A 19,481-nucleotide genomic window follows, 5' to 3' on the forward strand; every position below is an offset into this window, starting at 1 on the left:
TCTCATTCCACACCTTTACCCATCCCACTTGATCCCATCACCCTTGACCATTCCACCACTACTCCACTAGATATTGTCCTCCACACTTCCACACCGCTTGACCCACCGCTTGACCCATCCCCACCGCCTGACTCATCCTCACATCCTCCCACCTTTCACCCCCTCACGGACCCCCCCACGGACCCCACCCCTGACCTTCCTATTTCTACTCAACCCACCCGTTTTTCCACACGCCACAGGGAGCCCAATGTTCGTCTCCGTGACTACGTTTGCTCGCAGGTGATGCTGCCCCCACTCCAATCTTCGTCGCCTTCGTCATCCGGTTCCACCAAAGGTACTCGTTATCCCATTTGTAATTCTATTTCCTATCACAGATATTCACCATTGCATCTTTCTTTTGTTGCTCACGTTAGTCGAAGTGTAGAACCTTCTTCTTTTGCTGAGGCTCTTCAAGACCCTCATTGGCGCGCAGCTATGGATTCCGAACTTGAGGCACTTTCTTCCAACAATACCTGGACTCTTACTCCGCTTCCTCCCGGCAAGCGTCCCATTGATTGTCGGTGGGTCTACAAAATCAAGCATAATGCTGATGGTTCTATCGAGCGTTACAAAGCTCGTTTAGTGGCCAAAGGATTCACTCAGGCCGAGGGGATTGATTATCATGACACTTTCTCTCCCACCGCCAAAATGATCACAGTTCGCTGTCTACTTGCTCTTGCCGCTGGTCAAGGGTGGTATCTTCAACAATTTGATGTTCATAATGCCTTTCTTCATGGCGACCTTCAGGAAGAAATTTACATGTCCCCTCCTCCTGGTCTTCGGCGTCAGGGGGAGAACCTTGTATGCCGCCTCAACAAGTCCTTATATGGTCTCAAGCAAGCCTCTTGACAGTGGTTTGCAAAATTCACAGAAGCTATTCTTGCCGCTGGTTTTACTCAGTCCAAAGCAGATTATTCTCTCTTCACCCAAAAGAACGGTACATCCTTCACAGCTTTGTTGATTTACGTTGATGATATTATTATTACGGGCAACAATTTAGATACCATTAATGCTCTTAAACGGTTTCTTCATACTCGCTTTCGTATTAAGGATCTTGGCAATCTGAAATATTTTCTGGGTATTGAAGTTTCTCGTTCAAAAAGAGGACTATGTATTTCACAAAGAAAGTATGCCCTTGAAATAATCAAGGATTGCGGCCTTTTGGGTGCAAAACCAGTAGGATTTCCAATGGAGGAAAACAAACTTTCAAATAAAGGTGAATTACTCAAAGACCCATCTTTGTATCGAAGATTGGTTGGACGGTTGATTTATCTTACTGTTACTAGACCAGACATCACATACTCCGTGCATGTACTTAGCCGTTTTATGCATCAACCGCGTCAACCATATATGGATGCAGCACTTCGAATTGTGCGGTATTTGAAGTCTGCACCAGGTCAGGGCTTATATTTTCAGTCAGATAATAAGTTAACTTTGAGAGCCTTTTGTGATTCGGATTGGGCTGGTTGTCCGATAACTCGACGTTCTACGACTGGGTATTGTATATTCTTGGGGAATTCGTTGATTTCGTGGAGGACTAAGAGGCAGAAAACGGTCTCACTTTCTAGTGCTGAAGCCGAATATAGGGCTATGGCTGGAACATGTTGCGAGCTCATTTGGTTACGGTATTTGTTAACAGATTTGCATGTACCCATTTCAGGACCTGCCATTATGTCTTGTGATAACCAGGCAGCATTGCATATTGCTGCTAATCCTGTCTTTCATGAGAGAACACGCCACATAGAGATGGATTGCCATTTCGTTCGGGACAAGATCTTAGACGGCTCTATAGCTACTCGATATGTCAGTTCTTCTCAACAATTGGCAGACATATTTACAAAGGCCTTAGGCAAAGAAAAATTTTCATCCATGTTGTGCAAGTTGGGAGTTCTTGACATCCACTCTCCAACTTGAGGGGGAGTGTTAGAAAGTCATTGTAACTAGATAGGAATGTTTTTATTTAATTGATTTGTAATTGATACTTTCTGTTATCGTGTTCCTAGTTTCTAGGTCTTCTTGTTGTACAAGGAAAGGTATTGTAGGTATTGTATATATTGAGCATTCTATCAATGAAAGGATTATTCTGGCTAAATACTTTTTCACAAATATAGATCCGCCTGGACACTCGAATCTAACTGTGCTGGCTTCGTCACCTAAAATAAAGCATGGTTGATGTGTAAAAGTAAGAATAAATTTAAACTTTAAATAAATAAACCAAAGTGCACAACACAACTTGTATGGACACGTGGACATTCCGGATTAGGATGTGTCAAATTCATCTGAATAATTTAAAAAAAATTAAAAGGTTCAAAGGAGGAATAAGAAGAAGAGTTAAATACTAATAAAAAAAAATGAAACAAAAGATGAAACTAAAATCAATTAAAATTTTCTATTCAGGTTGAACATGCATGGTTCTCTACATAAGCATTCTATGACATATTAAATACCTCCCTTTGTACAAAAATAGAAAGAATAGAGGCATAAAAGGTTCTTGCTGAACTTATTTTCATAAAGAATTCATTAAAAACGTGACATAAAAATTTGACACTACATGATACATACGTCCCGACGTTAAAATTTGGTTAACTGTTTACATGCATCCCAATGTTTAGTTTTTAATTTAACAACTTCTTCATCACATTTCAATTCTTCTTCCTTAGAGAACATTTCAATTTATACGATATATTGGGATCCTGATTCATACAATATAGTAACTCTAGTTTGGCCAAATTCATTCATGTACAAAGTGTTAGAGAGGTTAATATTTTTGCTGGAACTAGACTTTTGTTTTAAACAAAACGATGAAAACACATGTGGCGGATTGAAAAACAGAAAATGAAGTGGCTTACATCTGGCCAAGAATCCATATTGAGCTCCACAAAGTCATAGGCTCTATCTCTTTTAACTTGAATTTGTTCTTTCTCAATTGGCCCCTAAACCAACCATTCCAAATTAATTATAACAAATCAATAGGAAGGCTAGTAATTTATTGATAAAGTTCATCATATATAGACTTCCTCTTACTAATTTATGGTCAAAATTCAATCACAATCCAGCAAAGATAAAATAAAGATAAAACAAGTTAGAGATAAAATAAAATTCAATAACGATAGTACTACGGTGTAGTAGTGTTCCTCTTCACTTATAAATGAGAGGTCTTAGGTTCGATTATCGCCAAAGACGAAGTTAGTTAAACCACATTATTATGGCAATTCCATTGTAAGATTTAACCCACTACCTCATCCCTTTAGTGTAGATATTATTATTCGTTAAAAAATCTAAAGACTGAATTGCAAACTCAAGCATTACCATGTAATGGATAGTAAAATATCAGTACCTAGTCCATCAAATTCAATCACGATCGGCTCCTGACCCAGACTTTTGAACAACGATTTCACCACGGATGAGTACCTCATGACACAGTTTAAGAAAAAAAAAAAACCCAATTTATCATAGGGAAAACTAATGAAAATAACTTGAAAACTTTGAGTTTTTATGACAAAATAAAGGGTAAAGTAAATAGTACCAAAATTAATTTTTAGTGTAAAAATATGATTTTTCGTTAAAATGAACAGTACCAGAGACATTTCGTTAAGTTTTCTTCATCGTAAGCTTTTCAGGCCACTGATTTTTCTACCAAAATAAGCAAGTCGTCAAATACGAGTGCACTTCCTAATTAGGCCCCACACTTTTGTTACACGTTCTTCATGGAACCTAGGGGTGGTTCGGTATGGGATACCGAACCGAAAACTATATACCAAATACCGAACTGAAAAAGTTTGGGATGAGATTTTAGCAACCGAAACCGATCCGAAATTTTGCCTTTCCCGAAGTTCGGTATTCCCGAATGTTTTTCGGTTTTTCGGTACGGTTCGGGACGCAGCCAACACCAGCAATCTCCAGTGGCTTCTTCACAAGCCTCCTCCTGAGAGAGATCTTAATACCATTCTCCTCCGCCACCTCCACCATTCTCAGAAAGCAACGACCACGGTGACGACTCCGAATCCACCTAGCTCCCAACCCCACACCCACTCCTCTCCACAATCACATCTTCTCATGCCATTTCTGCACAAATCCTTTAGAACCCACAAGCAAAAATCCAATCTTTTTCTTCGAGCACGGCGGCGACTCTGAGTCCACCTCGCTCCCAACCCCACACGGCCACACCCACTCCTCTTCACAATCACATGTTCTTATGCCATTTCTGCACAAATCCTTCAGAACCCACATGCAAAAATCCAATCTTTTTCTCTCGAGCTTCAGTGATCATCAAATGGAATTATTTGTTGTGGGTTATGAATCGTGCATGCGCAGCGCTGAGGATTCATAACCCAGAGACGAGAGAGCTTCAGAGAGGATAGAGAGAGAAATGGGTCGAGGCCAGAGACGAGAGAGCTTCTTCCTATCTCTGCTTCCCAACACGAAGACTGCTTCTCTCATCTGCCTCAAGAATCAAGATTCAAAACCAAAACAAAAGCTTTGTGCTTTTAGTTTCCAAAAAAGCTTTGTGCTTTTATCCCAAACCGACAAGGCATCACCATCACATGCCTCTTCCATATTATTTTATTTTTGTTCCTTTGCTAGTGGAACTGAAAGGCTCTGCTGTTTATTTTATTTTTTCATTGTTCTTTGCAGATGTAGCGCTGGAAAGTAGGAACCAAAAACAAGAGAAGATTTCGGGACTTCGGGAATACCGAAGAAAAGAAATCTAGAAACCAATTCCATACCGAATATTTCGGTATTTTTCGGTATGGGATTACCAAAGTTTGGGATAGTTTCGGTTTGGGTTTGAGATTTTTTCGGTTTGGTTTGGGATTTTCGGGAATTTTTTCCAGCCCTAATGGAACCTATGCTATTTTGTAGTTGCTGTTGCTGTCATTTTGACTGGATTTTTTTTTTTTTAAATATATCAGTGTTTCAAAGAAGTAAGGAGAAAAGTACATTTCTTGGTAAGCTTAGACACAATAGGGAATCCAAATAGTAAGCTTTGTAAGGCATCGATGAACGCCATACCATGAATGGCATCAATTGGGAATACACCACGTGGGACCTATCTTCCGCTTCTTTGATGACAAGTTGTAGTTACCGAAATTCTTACACTAATTTGTCAATGGGTCTTGGACGAAGTCTTACATTTGACGTTGTGAGCAGACTACCTTTGATCTCCACCTCTAGTTGAAATACGCCATGTGGACTACAAACTCAAGATGACAGTTCTATCCTTGACTTAGTGAGCAGACTACCTTCTCCACCTCGATGGGTCAAGCGTAACTGCACATCGCCAGCAAGCCCGCTGCAGACATTATGGTGTGCTTTGAGCCCATGAAGTCTCTTTCTCACCTCTCTGCACATTGGGCTGAAGCAGGTTGGGAATGGCTTTTCAGAGTTCGCGGGTGTTTTCCTTTGCTACGGCAGTACAAGTCAACCAGAGAAATCAATAATTGCCATTTTACTACTCAAAATTCACAGATAATCAGTTTCCCACAAACACTTTTCTGACTTGGGCATTAGAGGCCCTTTGACAAATACCCTCCTCAGGTGTTTCGGTCAATTAGCCTAATGGTGTTAATTATTTTGAAAAAAATTTTTAGTAGATTATCTTTGATGGAAATTTGTATCTTATTGATCCTAAAAATTACAAAGCCTATGTGGCGCACAAACCGAGTAACTAAGGAGCCTACTACGTCATTTGGTGGTTGATTGCTGATGCGGCGCGTACCAACTCGCTACTTAGCTCGGTCAGGTGAATACTTTGAATGTGGTAGTTGTGTAATGGAATATGCTCCTAACTTCTGAAACTAGCGACTTTGGCCGAGGAAAGAACACTCTCGGCCTTGGGTTCTATAATCTAAAGACAAGGTTATGCCTTATGCTACCAAATTCAATATCCTGCACCAGGTTTGGTCGTTTCAATTATATTTGTAGAAATATAAGCATGCTGAATCAGTCAAACTATAGGGACAAATATATAAAAAGATGGGTCTCTTAATGTTGAAAAGTAGTTCGGTTGTCAATATGCCAAACTCTGAATGTAACTTGGGAATATCTGATAATAGAACATGCCACTTCGCCTGAAAAGCTAATGAAGTGGCCTCGCTTAAGGAAAGACTCAAAGACTCTTCCCCGGCAGAGGCTTGAGACAAATAACAAGTTGAAAAGAAGACCTTGTTTTTTAACCAAGATATCAAGATTCCTAGTCCTAGTTGATTCTACGACTTCATTGTTGTTTAACCAAACTGTCACCTTTGCCCGTTGCCTTTGGAAAATTCTGTTTAACGAAATTATCATCGTCTGTCGGCTGCCAACTCCAAACCTGTTTAACCAAATTGAATTTCAGCTGACTTGTTAGTGAAGCAATTACTATTTTTCTTAGGGGTGTGAGATGGTTTCGCATAGAATGTTGATTGTGTGTTGAGTTGAAAGTCCTTCCCTAGTTGCACAATGCCTTGTATTTATATGGGAATAAACTCCTTGATATTCAAGTCGTACTACCGTAGAGTCTGATCTTTGGAATATTATCTTGATAATCTTGAGATTATCCTCAACTATTTGGTGCTATATCTCTCAAGTGATGCTTCATGTGCAACCATGCAACTTTCATACCCACATTCTTCTCCAAGTACATGCAAGCCCTGTGAAGAAAAAAAAAAAAAACCTTTATATGTAGCTTATCTAGATATCTACTATATCACACTAACATCCCACATAAACTTAACTGTATCAAAATGGAATTGTTCAGATAAGCCCTTCATAAAATCTCAAAATAATATGACGATATAAAAATCAATGATAATATGTTATTATTGCCACTTAGTACTACAGTCTAGTGATATTCCACCATCTAATGGCCTCATCCAACAACCAAAAACATTTAGCCGAGAGCATGCAAAAGTGAATTCAGTTCAAAACATTGCTCTCCAGTTTCCTTGAGCTTCGGTCTGCATGCCAAATAGTTAAGGAACCTAATCTTTCAGCCTTAAAAAACCCCTTTTCTTTTTTCTCTGCTGCAAACTTCTACTCTAAACCATTCTCTCTCTCTCTCTCTCTCCCTCTCTCTCTCTCTCTCCCTCTCTTTCTCGCATTTTGTTAAAACAGTTGCTTGTTGCCTCCCTTATTTACTTATGCATTGGCCTTAACAGCTGAATGATTAAGAAAATAAAAGTTTTTACAAACAAGAATAAAAGTGGCATAACCATGATGAGGATGAGCCTAACGATACTTTATTTCAAGCAAAGATCTTTTGATACTGAGTGGAGATCTTTTTATAACATTGTTTCCAATATGATTTCGCTCCAAGCCAAGCAAAGGACCATCTCCAACTATTCTTGACTTGGTCAAATATTTTTGATTCTCGGCCACTTAATGCATTGAGCTATTATACGCTTCGAGTATAATCACTTGATTCATAATGGCTTTTAATTCGAACAACTTAGTCGAACGGGATTGCTCCATATCGACGGTATCTCTAATAACCATATCAATTGATATGGTTTCTTTGTCTGAGGTCGTTTCTCTAATTACCATGTCAATTAAATGGTTTCTTCAGCTGAAGCTGTGCTTGGCCTTGTTCATGACTAGGACATTCCTTCGACAAATCATCTTTTGAACTAATTTCTACACTGGCTCCGAAACTTGAACTATTTCTTTTGAGCTGATCAAATTTTCTATCTTAGTCGAAAGATTAGGCGGCCTAACTTCTTCTTCAGTTGTATAGACAATATTCTTAGGCTGATGCTTGATCAAGGCTGAAGTGAGAATTCGGCCCTCAACCTTTTGATCTAACCTTACTTTAAATGGGATTGACTTGTATCCAAGAACGAAAGGAAAATGTTCGTCATCTAGATAGACACTAAGACAGGCCCTGTCTTCTTTTACCCATTGTTCTTGTAAAGTGATGTGAGTTATTCCCTTTAACATTTAGGTGAAGAATTTTCTCATTTCTTCGTATGCATCAAGAATCTTATCCACTTCCTTTGCCATTTTTGCCTCTTCGCTCTTTTTGAATGTGTTTCTCCAGTTGAGCTCGAATCTCATCCAATCAGTTGAATTGAGCCGAATTAAGATATTGAAACATCATTTGAACTTCGCAATTTTAGCACTTTGGTCCCATTGGGCACACCAAAATGTTGATCCTAAAAGTTATAAAGCCAATGTGGCATTCATGCAGAGTAATTAAGGAGCCTGCTACGTTCTTCAATGGTTAATTGCTGATGTGGACGTGCTAACATGTCACCGAGCTTAGTCGGGTGAATACTTTGGATGTGATAGTGGTTTAATGGAATATGTGAAGTCAAGACTTTTAGGTTTGGCTTTCCTTGTCAAATTTTGTAATTGAACCTCACACATGCTCAATCTAGCTTTAGAATATACTATAATTATGGGTTGTTGCTGCTAGAGTAAATGTTTAAGATGTGGCACATGTCACCTCAAAAGGTTTGTTCATGCTTGTGCATTTCATATCTATATTTGTGTTGCATTCTGTCTAGTTTGATTGTCTAGTTAGTTTTGCGCACTAACTTTTAGCTATCTTGGCACAGAAATTAAGACAGTCTACATGGGCTGACTAACACTTTTATGATGGTGGTCAGTTTCTGACCGTTGATCTGCCTAGATCTCTTTTGCAACTGACAAGTGTCCTTAGGACAAGTTGGCTGATGGAAAATCTGATTTCCTTGGATATATTTGTTCCTTAGGGTTTCAGATTGTGTTTTGGGGTTTTTAGGATTCATTTTAGTGAGAGAGATAGAGAGTTGCCTTAAAGGCTTTGAGTTTGCCTCTTCTCCATTTATTAAACCCTAACTGCCAAACTTTCTTCATGTATTCAACACCAATCATTAGGAAGTAGGTTGTCATTGTTTTTATGGTTTTGCATTGAGTTTCAAATCCTTATATAGACCTGTTTTTAGAATTCACATCAATTTCCTCATTCCAATGTTTGACTGGAGAAACTTACAGGTCATTGAATTCAGATTTTACATAACCATCATTGTCATATCATTTGCACTGGTTGTCTTGGTTCTCGGTGCCACGAGGTGATGAACTCAAAAGGAGTTGCCACTTCATGAAAACCGTAGGAGTTCATCTCATGTAAGGCAATATTGCACAAAGGTAAAGCTGCTCCATAGATAGGACTCTAGAAATTGAGCTTTGTGTGGATCTTTGTATGAACATTTGTTTACATTAGTAGATTGGACTCAATGGTAATTCCCTGGTTTTTTTAACCCAGAGGTGGGTTTTCTGGCCATAAACTTCTTATGTTGATTATTGTCATTCTTGCTCACATATCTTGTTAAAATTTGCACGTTACACATTGACTCTAGGGTTTGGAAATAGATATGTGTTGTCAACTAAGTTTAATAAAGTTTAAAAGTACAATGAACTAAACCTTGTTAACTAGAGTTAAGTTAGTAAACCCGGTATAATTGTTTATTCTCGAGTTTGGTAAACTAACAAATCTAATCTTAGTTGACCGGTGACACTGACTAGTCAGTCAAGCATATATCAAATTTTAAATTGCAGGATATTCTGCCTAATACCAATTTCAATTGGTATTAGAGAAGCCTTTCTCTAGATATACTTAAAGTGATCTCTGGGAGTGATTGGTATTGGGTGGAATCTCGCCATTAATTGTGAACGTGTTGTTGCCTTTTACAATTCTCCTCCATACTTTGATGGAACTAGTTATACTGCATAGAGTGAAAAGTTTCAAATCTTTCTAGAAGCTCAAGACTTAGTTAATGTTAACTATCTTACCCTGGAATGAAGGACACCATCAAGAAATGTTAATGGTGAATCTGTGGTTAAGCCTAATGGTGAATTGACTCAAGGAGAAATTTCTTCTGGCATGGCAAATAGGAAAGAAAGAAATGCCATTGTTTCTACCATTTCATCTAATCAGTTTGCTCATGTTCGTTACTGTACAACTACCAAACAAGCTTGAGACAAGCTTAGAATATTTCATGAAGGTGACAAACAAGTGAGAGATCGAAAGCTCCAAATGACTGTTTCAAAATTTGAGGATTTGAGAATGCTCGAGTCTGAGACTTTCTGGGTTTTCTATGAGAAAGTTAAAATGTTAACAAATGAAGCCTTGGGGTTAGGAAAGCCTATGATGAAACAACAGTTGTTCAAAAGATCTTGAGATGCTTGCCTAAGAGATTTCAAGTAAAGAAGGCTACCATTCAAGAGTTTCAGGACTTAAATGAGATTAAGATTGGAAAATTTGTTGGAAACTCATCACTTACGAGATGGAGCTTGACATGGATAAAAGTGACTCTAAAAAGAGAAAGAAAGTGGCATTTCAAGGTGTTGAGAATTGTGAGGTTGTTGGTGATGTGTGTAGACATACCTTAGAAGATGATTTAGCATTATTTATCAAACAATTCAGAAGAATTCTTAAAAACAAAGGAAAGGAGAAACATTGAGCTGGAGTGAAACACAAGGGGTTAGCTAGAAAAGGTGACAAAGGTTTGTCAAAGGTACTTGGTCCCTGCTTTGCATGTGGGGGAAGTGGCACCATGCTGCTAAATGTGCTAACACCAAATTTCTTGGACAAAGTGTGAAAAAGCCAAGATGGCCACCTGGAGTGATAATGATGACCAAGAGTCTATCTTGTGTGACAAGTCATTAGATGATGAAGAAAATATTGTTGCTTTGTTGCTTCAATACAGGAAGTGTCTCCAAGTGATAATGATACTGTACTAAATGATAGTGAAGAGATGACTTATGTTGAATTATGCATTAAGTATGATACTCTCTTTGATGGAACCTGTACCACAAAAGTGGAGAAGATAGAGCTGACTAAGAAGATTTCTGAGTTGCAAAATGAAAACAAGTCTCCGTCTAGTCAGATCTGAATTGGATGAAAAGATTGGTTCTTTCAGGACTCGTGTTAAGGAGCTAAATAGGAAGGAGTCTAATCTTAATGAGAAAGATGATGTTATTGCTAGTCTTAAAGCTTAAGTTCAAAGCTTAGTGGTATCTCATTGATGAATCAAATTCATGTGTTAAAGGCAAATAATGTGTTGTATCATGAGGCTAACTAGAAACAACTAATTGAATTAAATGAGGCAAATGATAAAGTTATTCATCTTACCATTGAAGCTGAAAAATTTGACAAGATGCGGAGTGTTGGGAAACCACATGGTGACAAATGTGGTCTTGGATATGTACAAGGTGCCTTAAGCTCAGTGACCACAAAATTGAAATCTGTGAAAGAATCTATTCCTGTAATATCTAAAGTCAATTCAAGTTCGAAAACTAGATTTATTCCTACATGTCATCACTGTGATGAATTGGGCCATACTCGACCGAAGTGCAAGAAACTATTCTCTGTGAAAAATGATACGTTGAAGAATTAAGTAGACCGATTGGTCACTGAAGTCAACAAAATCGCACAACTTGTGTAGTCATCTAGTTTGGAGAGTGTGAAGCCTCAATCTAAATGGACTCAGAAAGTCTCCAATTGATGTTTGGTTGTTCTCAATGCACTCTCTACCACCAAGCCAAATGTGTGGTATCTTGACAATGGGTATTCTCGTCACATGTCTGGGGACAATGATGCCTTCGTATCTCTTTCGCCTTTCAATGGTGGTTGTGTTGTTTTTAGTAGTGGAGATAGGTCCTAAATCTCGACAAATGGGGTTGTAAATATTCCTAGTGTACCAATACTTAAGAACATTAGTTACGTGAAAGGTTTGAAGTCAAGTCTCCTTAAGCATTAGCCAACTATGTGATGAAGTGGCAAATGAAGTTTGCTTGTCCAAGAAAGGTTGTCGAATTGTGGATGAACATGGAAAAATATTATGGTTCTTCCAAGATCTGGTGGTAATTGTTACATTCTTGATGCTTTAAAGGTTGGTGATTCCTTAAAGTGCAACAAAGCAATTATGATACTAGTGTGTTGTGGCATAAATGACTTGGCCATATAAACTTCAAAGATCTTAATAAGCTGTTTATTAGAGAAGTTGTAAGGGGTTTACCTCATCTTTCAGTGTTTGATTCCTATGTTTGTGGACATTGTCAATTGGGAAAGCATACCAAAGTAACTCACAAAAGGTTGAAGGATATTACAACCTCCAAGACTCTACAATCGGTGCATATGGACCTTGTTGGCCTAATCCATACACTGTCTATTGGAGGAAATAAGTATATTCTTGTAATCGTGGATGACTTCTATAGGTATGCTTAGGTGTGTTTCTTCAGGGAAAAATCAGATACTTTTCAACAGTTCCTCATCATGTATAAAGTAATGAAGAATGAATCTCTGTCCAGTCGTCCCTCGCTTGTCAGAATCAAAATTGATCATGGTACTGATTTTGAGAATGCTCAATTTGATGAATTCTATTCTACTCATGGCATCAAACATGATATTTCTACTCTTATCATTCCTCAACAAAATGGGGTTGTTGAAAGGAAAAATCGTGTTCTGATTGAGATGACTAGGATGATGTTAAATAACAAGAATCTGGCAAAGCACTTTTGGGCTGAAGTTATGAGCATTGTATGCTACATCTCAAATCATGTGTTTCTTAGGCCAAGAACTGATGTGACTCCTTATGAACTCTGGAGAGGTAAAAAGCCAATAGTGAAGTACTTCAGAGTTTTTGGTAGTGTTTGCTATATTCTGAGAGATCGGGAACACCTAGCTAAGTTTGACACAAAGAGTGATGAAGGAATCATTCTGAGATACTTTAACATAAGCATAGCCTATATAGTTTACAATCTTCGAACAAATACCCTCATGGAATCCATAAATGTCAAAATTAATGACTCCATTGTTCCTCCTGCTCTAGATGACACGCCCCGATCTCGATATTCCCCAAACACCCGAGGGTGACGAAAGCCATTTATTGAGTGCAAATGCTGAAAACAAAGGGTAGATAAGACTTATAAATATAAAAGAATAATGAATATGCATTTAAGGAACGTGTTCAGAGCATACAACTAACCAGACCACTAAAAGAAATAATATAAAATTGAATGAAACAAATGATGGATCCTACACCAAGAGGACTCGAAGATGCCGATGCAGAAGTGCCTGGACATCAGGATTGTATGCCTCGATTCTAAGTCCTGAAGGGAGCGCAAAACAAACATAAGTGGATCAAGTTGATATATATATATATATATATATATATATATATAAAATAAAACATTTATCAACATACTAACCCCCAGGTTTTATGAAAACACAACCTAGTATGCTGTGCAATGTCTCAAATCATAACTCATATATATCGTAATCACTAATGAACGTCCAATATCCCTCCAGGCCCCATGCCGGCTCCCCGTCTCTGAGCAAATAGTCAGAGGAAAATTACCCACAGGCCTCGTGCCAGCTCCTCGTCCCTGTGCTAATAGCCAGAGGAAAAACACTTCAAGCCCTATGCCAACACCATAACCGTCACCCGTGACGAACCGGAATCCATCCATTCGTCCCGTAACGGAATTGGGACCACTAGGTAAGTACAAAACCATTGAACATATATATATATATGTATATATATTGAAAAGCAACTTCATAGTATAAATCCATCCATCATCTATACTATAAAGAGGTGTTTTAAACATGTTCTAAATATCATATCGCTATCCATCAGATATTTTATAAGAGCACGGGTTATAGGAAAAATATTAATAATTCAAACTAGCCTCAGTAAGCATGTTATCTCATAAAACGTTTCATAAAACATAGTCATTAAATCATGCTTTTCATGTATGCATTTCTACTATTAAAACATGCATTTTAGAAGGGGTTCACTCACAGTACTTCGCCGTCAAAAGCCATGCAAGCTAGTGAAGATTGAATTGTCACAATAAATTGCCCCTAAGCACATAAAGGGTACAATTAATAAAACTCTATTATAACAATTGAATTTGGGAAAACAGACGACAAACGGATTCAGGAAGTCAAATTACCCTAAGAAGGGTCCCGGTTAAATTTCCAAAAAAGGTCAACACGGGAATATTCTTCGGAAGATTCTAGGAATATCCTTGGAAGGTTTCAACCGGGTTTAGGGCTTAGGGTTTGGAATTAGGTTAGGTTTAGGTTTAGGCAGGTTGGGCTTAGGATAATGGGTTAATGGGTTAGGGTTTAGCTATTTAGGTGGGCTGAGATTTAATGGGTTTAGGATTAGGTTTTGGGTTACTTGGGCCTAGGTGGGAGGCCCAAAGGCTAAGGGCTTAGGTTTTAAAAGAAAAGGGCTGAGGAAAATTGGGTTTAGGGCTTGGGCTCGAGGCCCCCAACAGCTCACGGCCTAAAGGCCTTTAAAAAATAATTTAAACATAACAAATAATAAAAAAGGGCTTGGGCTTGAGTCTGAAACGGGCCTAGGGCCCGATGTCTTTGAGGTGGCCTGAAAGGCCTGAGTTCCTTGTGTTTCTAGGCTTGGCAGGAACGGCCTGAAGGGCCTGGGTTTGGTGGGTCACCAGACCTCAAGAAGAAGGCTAGATTTTGACCGGAAAACTGAACAAACTTTAAACGTTAATAACTTTGTCAATACTCAACGAAATCGAGTGATTCAAAAATGGAAATCATAGCTCTCAACGAGATGAAGAGAATGGTACCTCACACAATATATAAATCGTTGTGTTTGGCCGAAAAATTCTTCGAAAGCCACAGAGGTCGCTGGAAACTGAATAAGATTCAAATGCATATAACTTCTTCAATACTCAACGAAATTGAGTGAAGTACTTAGCGAGATGAAGAGATTGATACATTGCATGTTGGCCAACTCACTGTGGTTTGGCCAGAAATTGGCTCAAATGCTGTCTGACCTCGCTGGAAAATCTGAAAAACGCCTTCCATAGTTATTTTGGTGTTTACCGTACCATAACAACTCAAACACTATCTAAACACAATAGTAAGCACGATCTAAGGAGATTTAGGTGTGCTTTGCACTCACCTCAATGGAGATCTCGTGCACAGTGATTGTGTGCAGTGCCGAGATGGATACTAAAGGTGAGGGAGAGAAAGATGAAGCTCAAATGATGAAGATGATGGTGAAGTCCTCACGATTGTTGTGTGTATATATTTATGGGTGTGTGTGTGTTCTTGTCGGAGAGAAGAGTACCGAGAAGAAGAGAGAGATGAGAGTTGTGAAGAGTGAGGGAAAGAGAAAACTCAGGGCGAGAAGAGTGAGGACTAGAGAAAGCTCAGGGAGACTGCCCTGTGGCAGCTAATGAGGGGGGACCAGGGACAAACAAAACAAGGGTGGGCCCCTCGGGCACACCATTTAAGACACAAAAATCATTTTTAAAAGGAAAATATCCCTAAATTTAGTGAAAATACAAAAAAATACCCTTTTTGTTCCATAAATCCTGGGACGGGTTGTTACACTGGATGCTGACAATGTTAATTTGTTTTTTCCTCCCTTTAAGGATAAAGCTGATGTTTATGTTGTGTCTGATAAGTTATTAGAAAACGACATAAAGTGTGTATCTAGTTCTGAGCAAGATTCCTATACCATGTTCAAGGACAAGCCAAAGTGGGCCAGAATTCATCGAGATAATGAAATAGTGGGTCTTGTTGATAAAGGTGTTAGAACTCGAAGGAAAATTGCTAATGAAGTTGCTAATGTGTGCTATGTGTTCCAAATTGAGCCCAAGTTAAAGATGCCTTAACTGATGAGGAATGGATTTTAGCCATGCATGAAGAGTCGAATCAGTTAGAAAGGAATGAAGTCTGGTCCTTTGTTGATCGTCCATCAAATACTAATGTTATTGGCACCAAATGGATTTACAGAACAAGTCTGATGAGTTAGGAAATGTGATAAAAAAAATAAGGCTAAACTTGTTGCTTAAGGATACTCTCAACTTGAAGGTGTCGATTTTGATGAAACCTTCGCTCCTATTGCTTGTCTTGAATATGTCAGACTTCTTTGTGCTATTGCATACCATTTAAAGTTCAAGCTATTTCAAATGGATGTCAAAACCGCATTCCTTAATGGATATCTTAATGAATAGGTCTATGTGGAAAACCAAAGGGCTTCGAAGATCGTCACAGGGAAGATAGGGTGTTTAAACTGAGGAAAGCCCTTTATGGTCTTAAAAAAGCCCCACGTGTATGGTATGACATATTATATTATCATTTTCTTGCTCATGGTTACACACGTGGCTCAGTTGACAATACAGTTTTTATGAAGAAGGTGAAATCTCATGTTGTGATTGCTCAAGTATATGTGGATGATATTGCTGTAAGACCCACCTTTGATTTTCTTGTGAAGCAATTCATTGATATAGTGACTAATGAGTTTAAAATAAGCCTTATTGGTGAACTAAACTACTTTCTTGGACTTCAAGTCAAACAAGAAAAAGATGGCATTTTCATCTCTTAAGCCAAGAATCTAGTGAAAAAATTTGGTCTTTAAGGATCAAAGACTACAAGATCACCAATGAGTACGTGTGCCAAAATTCACAAAGACTCGAGTGGTAAGGATGTTTACCAAACTTTGTTTAAAAACATGATTGGGAGCCTACTCTATTTGCCTACAATTAGATTGGATATTGCCTTTGCAATTAGGGTGTGTGCTCAATTTCAAAGTTGTCCTAAGGCGTCTCTTCTATTGGCCGTCAAGCAGATTATCAAATATATGGGTGGAACTACTGATTTTGGGCTATAAGACATGACACAAACACCAACTTGGTTGGATATAGTGATGTCAATTAGGCTAGGTGCATTGATGATTGAAAGAGTATCTCTAAGGGAGCTTTCTATGTTGGGAACAATTTGGTTGCTTGGCATAGCAAGAAGAAAAATGGTGTCTCTTTGTCAACTGCCGAGGCAGAATATGTGGCTGTCAGGAGTTGTTGCACTTAATTAATGTGGATGAAGCAAATGCTCAGTGACTACGATATCCCTAAATCCACCTTTCTTGTTTATTGTGATAACATGAGTGCCATTGATATCTCTAAAAATCTTGTTCAATATTCTATAACAAAACATAAGGCATCATTTCATTAGAGATATTCTGGAAGGTAAATTCCTTACATTAACCTTTGTGCCAACTGAAAGACGGCTAGCTGACATCTTCACTAAAGCCCTAGATAATCGACGGTATGAAGATCTTCGATAGTCTGTTGGTCTTTGTGACATGAATTGAATAGGTTGTATAGCCTTGCTTCCAAGAGTTGAATATTTTGTCTAGTCTCTGTGCACATTTTTGTGTAGACAGTTATCTCATAAGATAATTTCATTTCTACTCTCTATATACATCTCTTAATTGTCACACATTATTAGTAATATGTGGATTAGCCTTGGATAATTATTCAATGTGATGTCAAAGGTTCTCCATATTCTCTTGGGTGGCCTCTGCAAAATCATTTTTCTACTCATCCAAATCTTGAAGTGATTTTGAATTTAATGTTACTTTGGTTCTAATTGAGTGGTAATGACTTTACTTACTCTATAATCTGAACCAAGTGTCAATTCTCATCTTTTTTTTTGTCTTCTCCCCAAATTAAAACAAATTCAATTAGGAGAGTGTTGTAAGCAAAGGGGTGTCTTCAAAAGAAATAATATATCATCAAAAATAGAAAAATCCCTTTATTTTGGCCTTCCATGCAATGTCATGTGTAGTGCTTCCAAATCCCCTTTGCAGGTCATATTTCAAAAAGTCTGAGAAATCAAATGGTGATTCATTAAAATTTCACCTCATTCCAATAACCTCGGCGTTTCTCAAATTGGTGCCTCACTCAAAGTTCTTCACTAAAGTTAACTTCTCTTCCAAGGCTTGTGCCTTGTCTTTTGTGAGTCTTGTCCTATGTTCATATTATGTAAGAAGTGTTGTCTCTTAAAGTCAATGGATTATTAAAAATCCTGTTATCTTTGAAAATGCTTTTGAGATTAAGTGCTTGGTTCTATGATTTTAAGATGGCTATCACCAATCCTATTTCCTTACCTTGACACATCACAGTTGCATCATGAGCAATCTGTGTATTATTGTCTTTGTATGCCTTTGAAGAGTTGTGTTTTGAGAATTGCATTGCATATTGTTTTGTCAAACACTTGTCTTATCAATATCTCTTGGAAGCATTGATATTCAAACTGTTTTCTCATTGTTCTCTTCGTGGCTTATAGTTTAGCTCTTTTTTATTGGTGCAAGGATTTCAACTATCAACTTGATGTCTATCATTTTAACATGTTGTCTTCTTTTGTTTAGGGACCATTATGTCTTGTTTTTTTGTTCAAATTTGCCTTCTCATGGACATCACTCTTTTCTACTGAGTCACTGTTCCTCGGCATAAAAAGTGCAAACTTTATGAATCCTTTTTGGGGGAGTTGGTTCATTTACATGCACTTACTTGTTGCTGCTTCATTTTACTTGAGCATGCTTATATGATTTATTACTTGTTTTGATCCATTGTGCTTATATTCTCTTGCCTATTTGGACTTTGCGTATGATATTCTACTTTTGTCTTTGTCTTGCCATGACAAAATAGGAGAGTAAAATTTGTGTTTTTTACCTTTGCAAGTTCTTTACCCATGATAAATTTCACTTGTTCTTGTCACGAGTTTTTTTGTTTTTTTTTTGTTTTTGCAGGAGTTGTTACTTGGTCTTTTTTATTTTATTTCTTTTTTCTATTGATTGATGTTCTCTTGAATGTGGTTTTGAGTGAAATTAGTCATAGGGTATTTTGTCAAGGAAAGCCAAATGGGTAGATTGTGAAGTCAAGACTTTTAGGTTTGGCTTTCCTTGTCAAATTTTGTAATAGAACATCACACAAGCTCAATCTAGTTTTAGGATATACTTTGATTATGAGTTGTTACTGCTGGAGTAAATGTTCAAGATGTGGAACATGTCACCTCAAAAGGTTTGTTCATGCATGTGCATTTCATATCTATATTTGTGTTGCATTTTATCTAGCTTGAGTGTCTAATCAGTTTTGCACGCTGACTTGAAGCTACATTGGCACACAAATTAAGACAGCTTACATGGGCAGATTGACACCTTTCTGTTAGTGGTTAATTTTTGGCCATTGATCTACCTAGATCTCTTTTGCAGCCAACAAGTGTCCTTGGGATAAGTTGGCTAATGGAAAATCTGATTTCCTTAGGTATATTTGTTCCCTAGGGTTTCAGATTGTGTTTAGGGGGTCTTAGAATTCATTTTAGTGAGAAAGAGTTACCTTAATGGCTTTGAGCTTGTCTCTTCTCCATTTATAAAACCCTAACTGCCAAACCTTCTTCATGCATTAAATACCAATCATTAAGAAGTAGGTTTGCATTGTTTTCATGGTTTGCATTAAGTTTCAAATCCTTATATGGACCCATTTTTAGGATTCAAATTAGTTTCATTCTTCAAATGTTTGACTAGAGAAACTAACTGACCATTGAATCTAGGTTTTACATAACCATCATTTTCATATCATTTGCGTTGATTGTGTTGGTTCTCGGTGCCATAAGGTGATGAGCTCAGGAGGAGCTGCCACTTCATGAAGGT

The sequence above is a fragment of the Pyrus communis genome, chromosome 8 (genome assembly GCF_963583255.1).
Source record: "Pyrus communis chromosome 8, drPyrComm1.1, whole genome shotgun sequence".
Taxonomy (NCBI): domain Eukaryota; kingdom Viridiplantae; phylum Streptophyta; class Magnoliopsida; order Rosales; family Rosaceae; genus Pyrus; species Pyrus communis.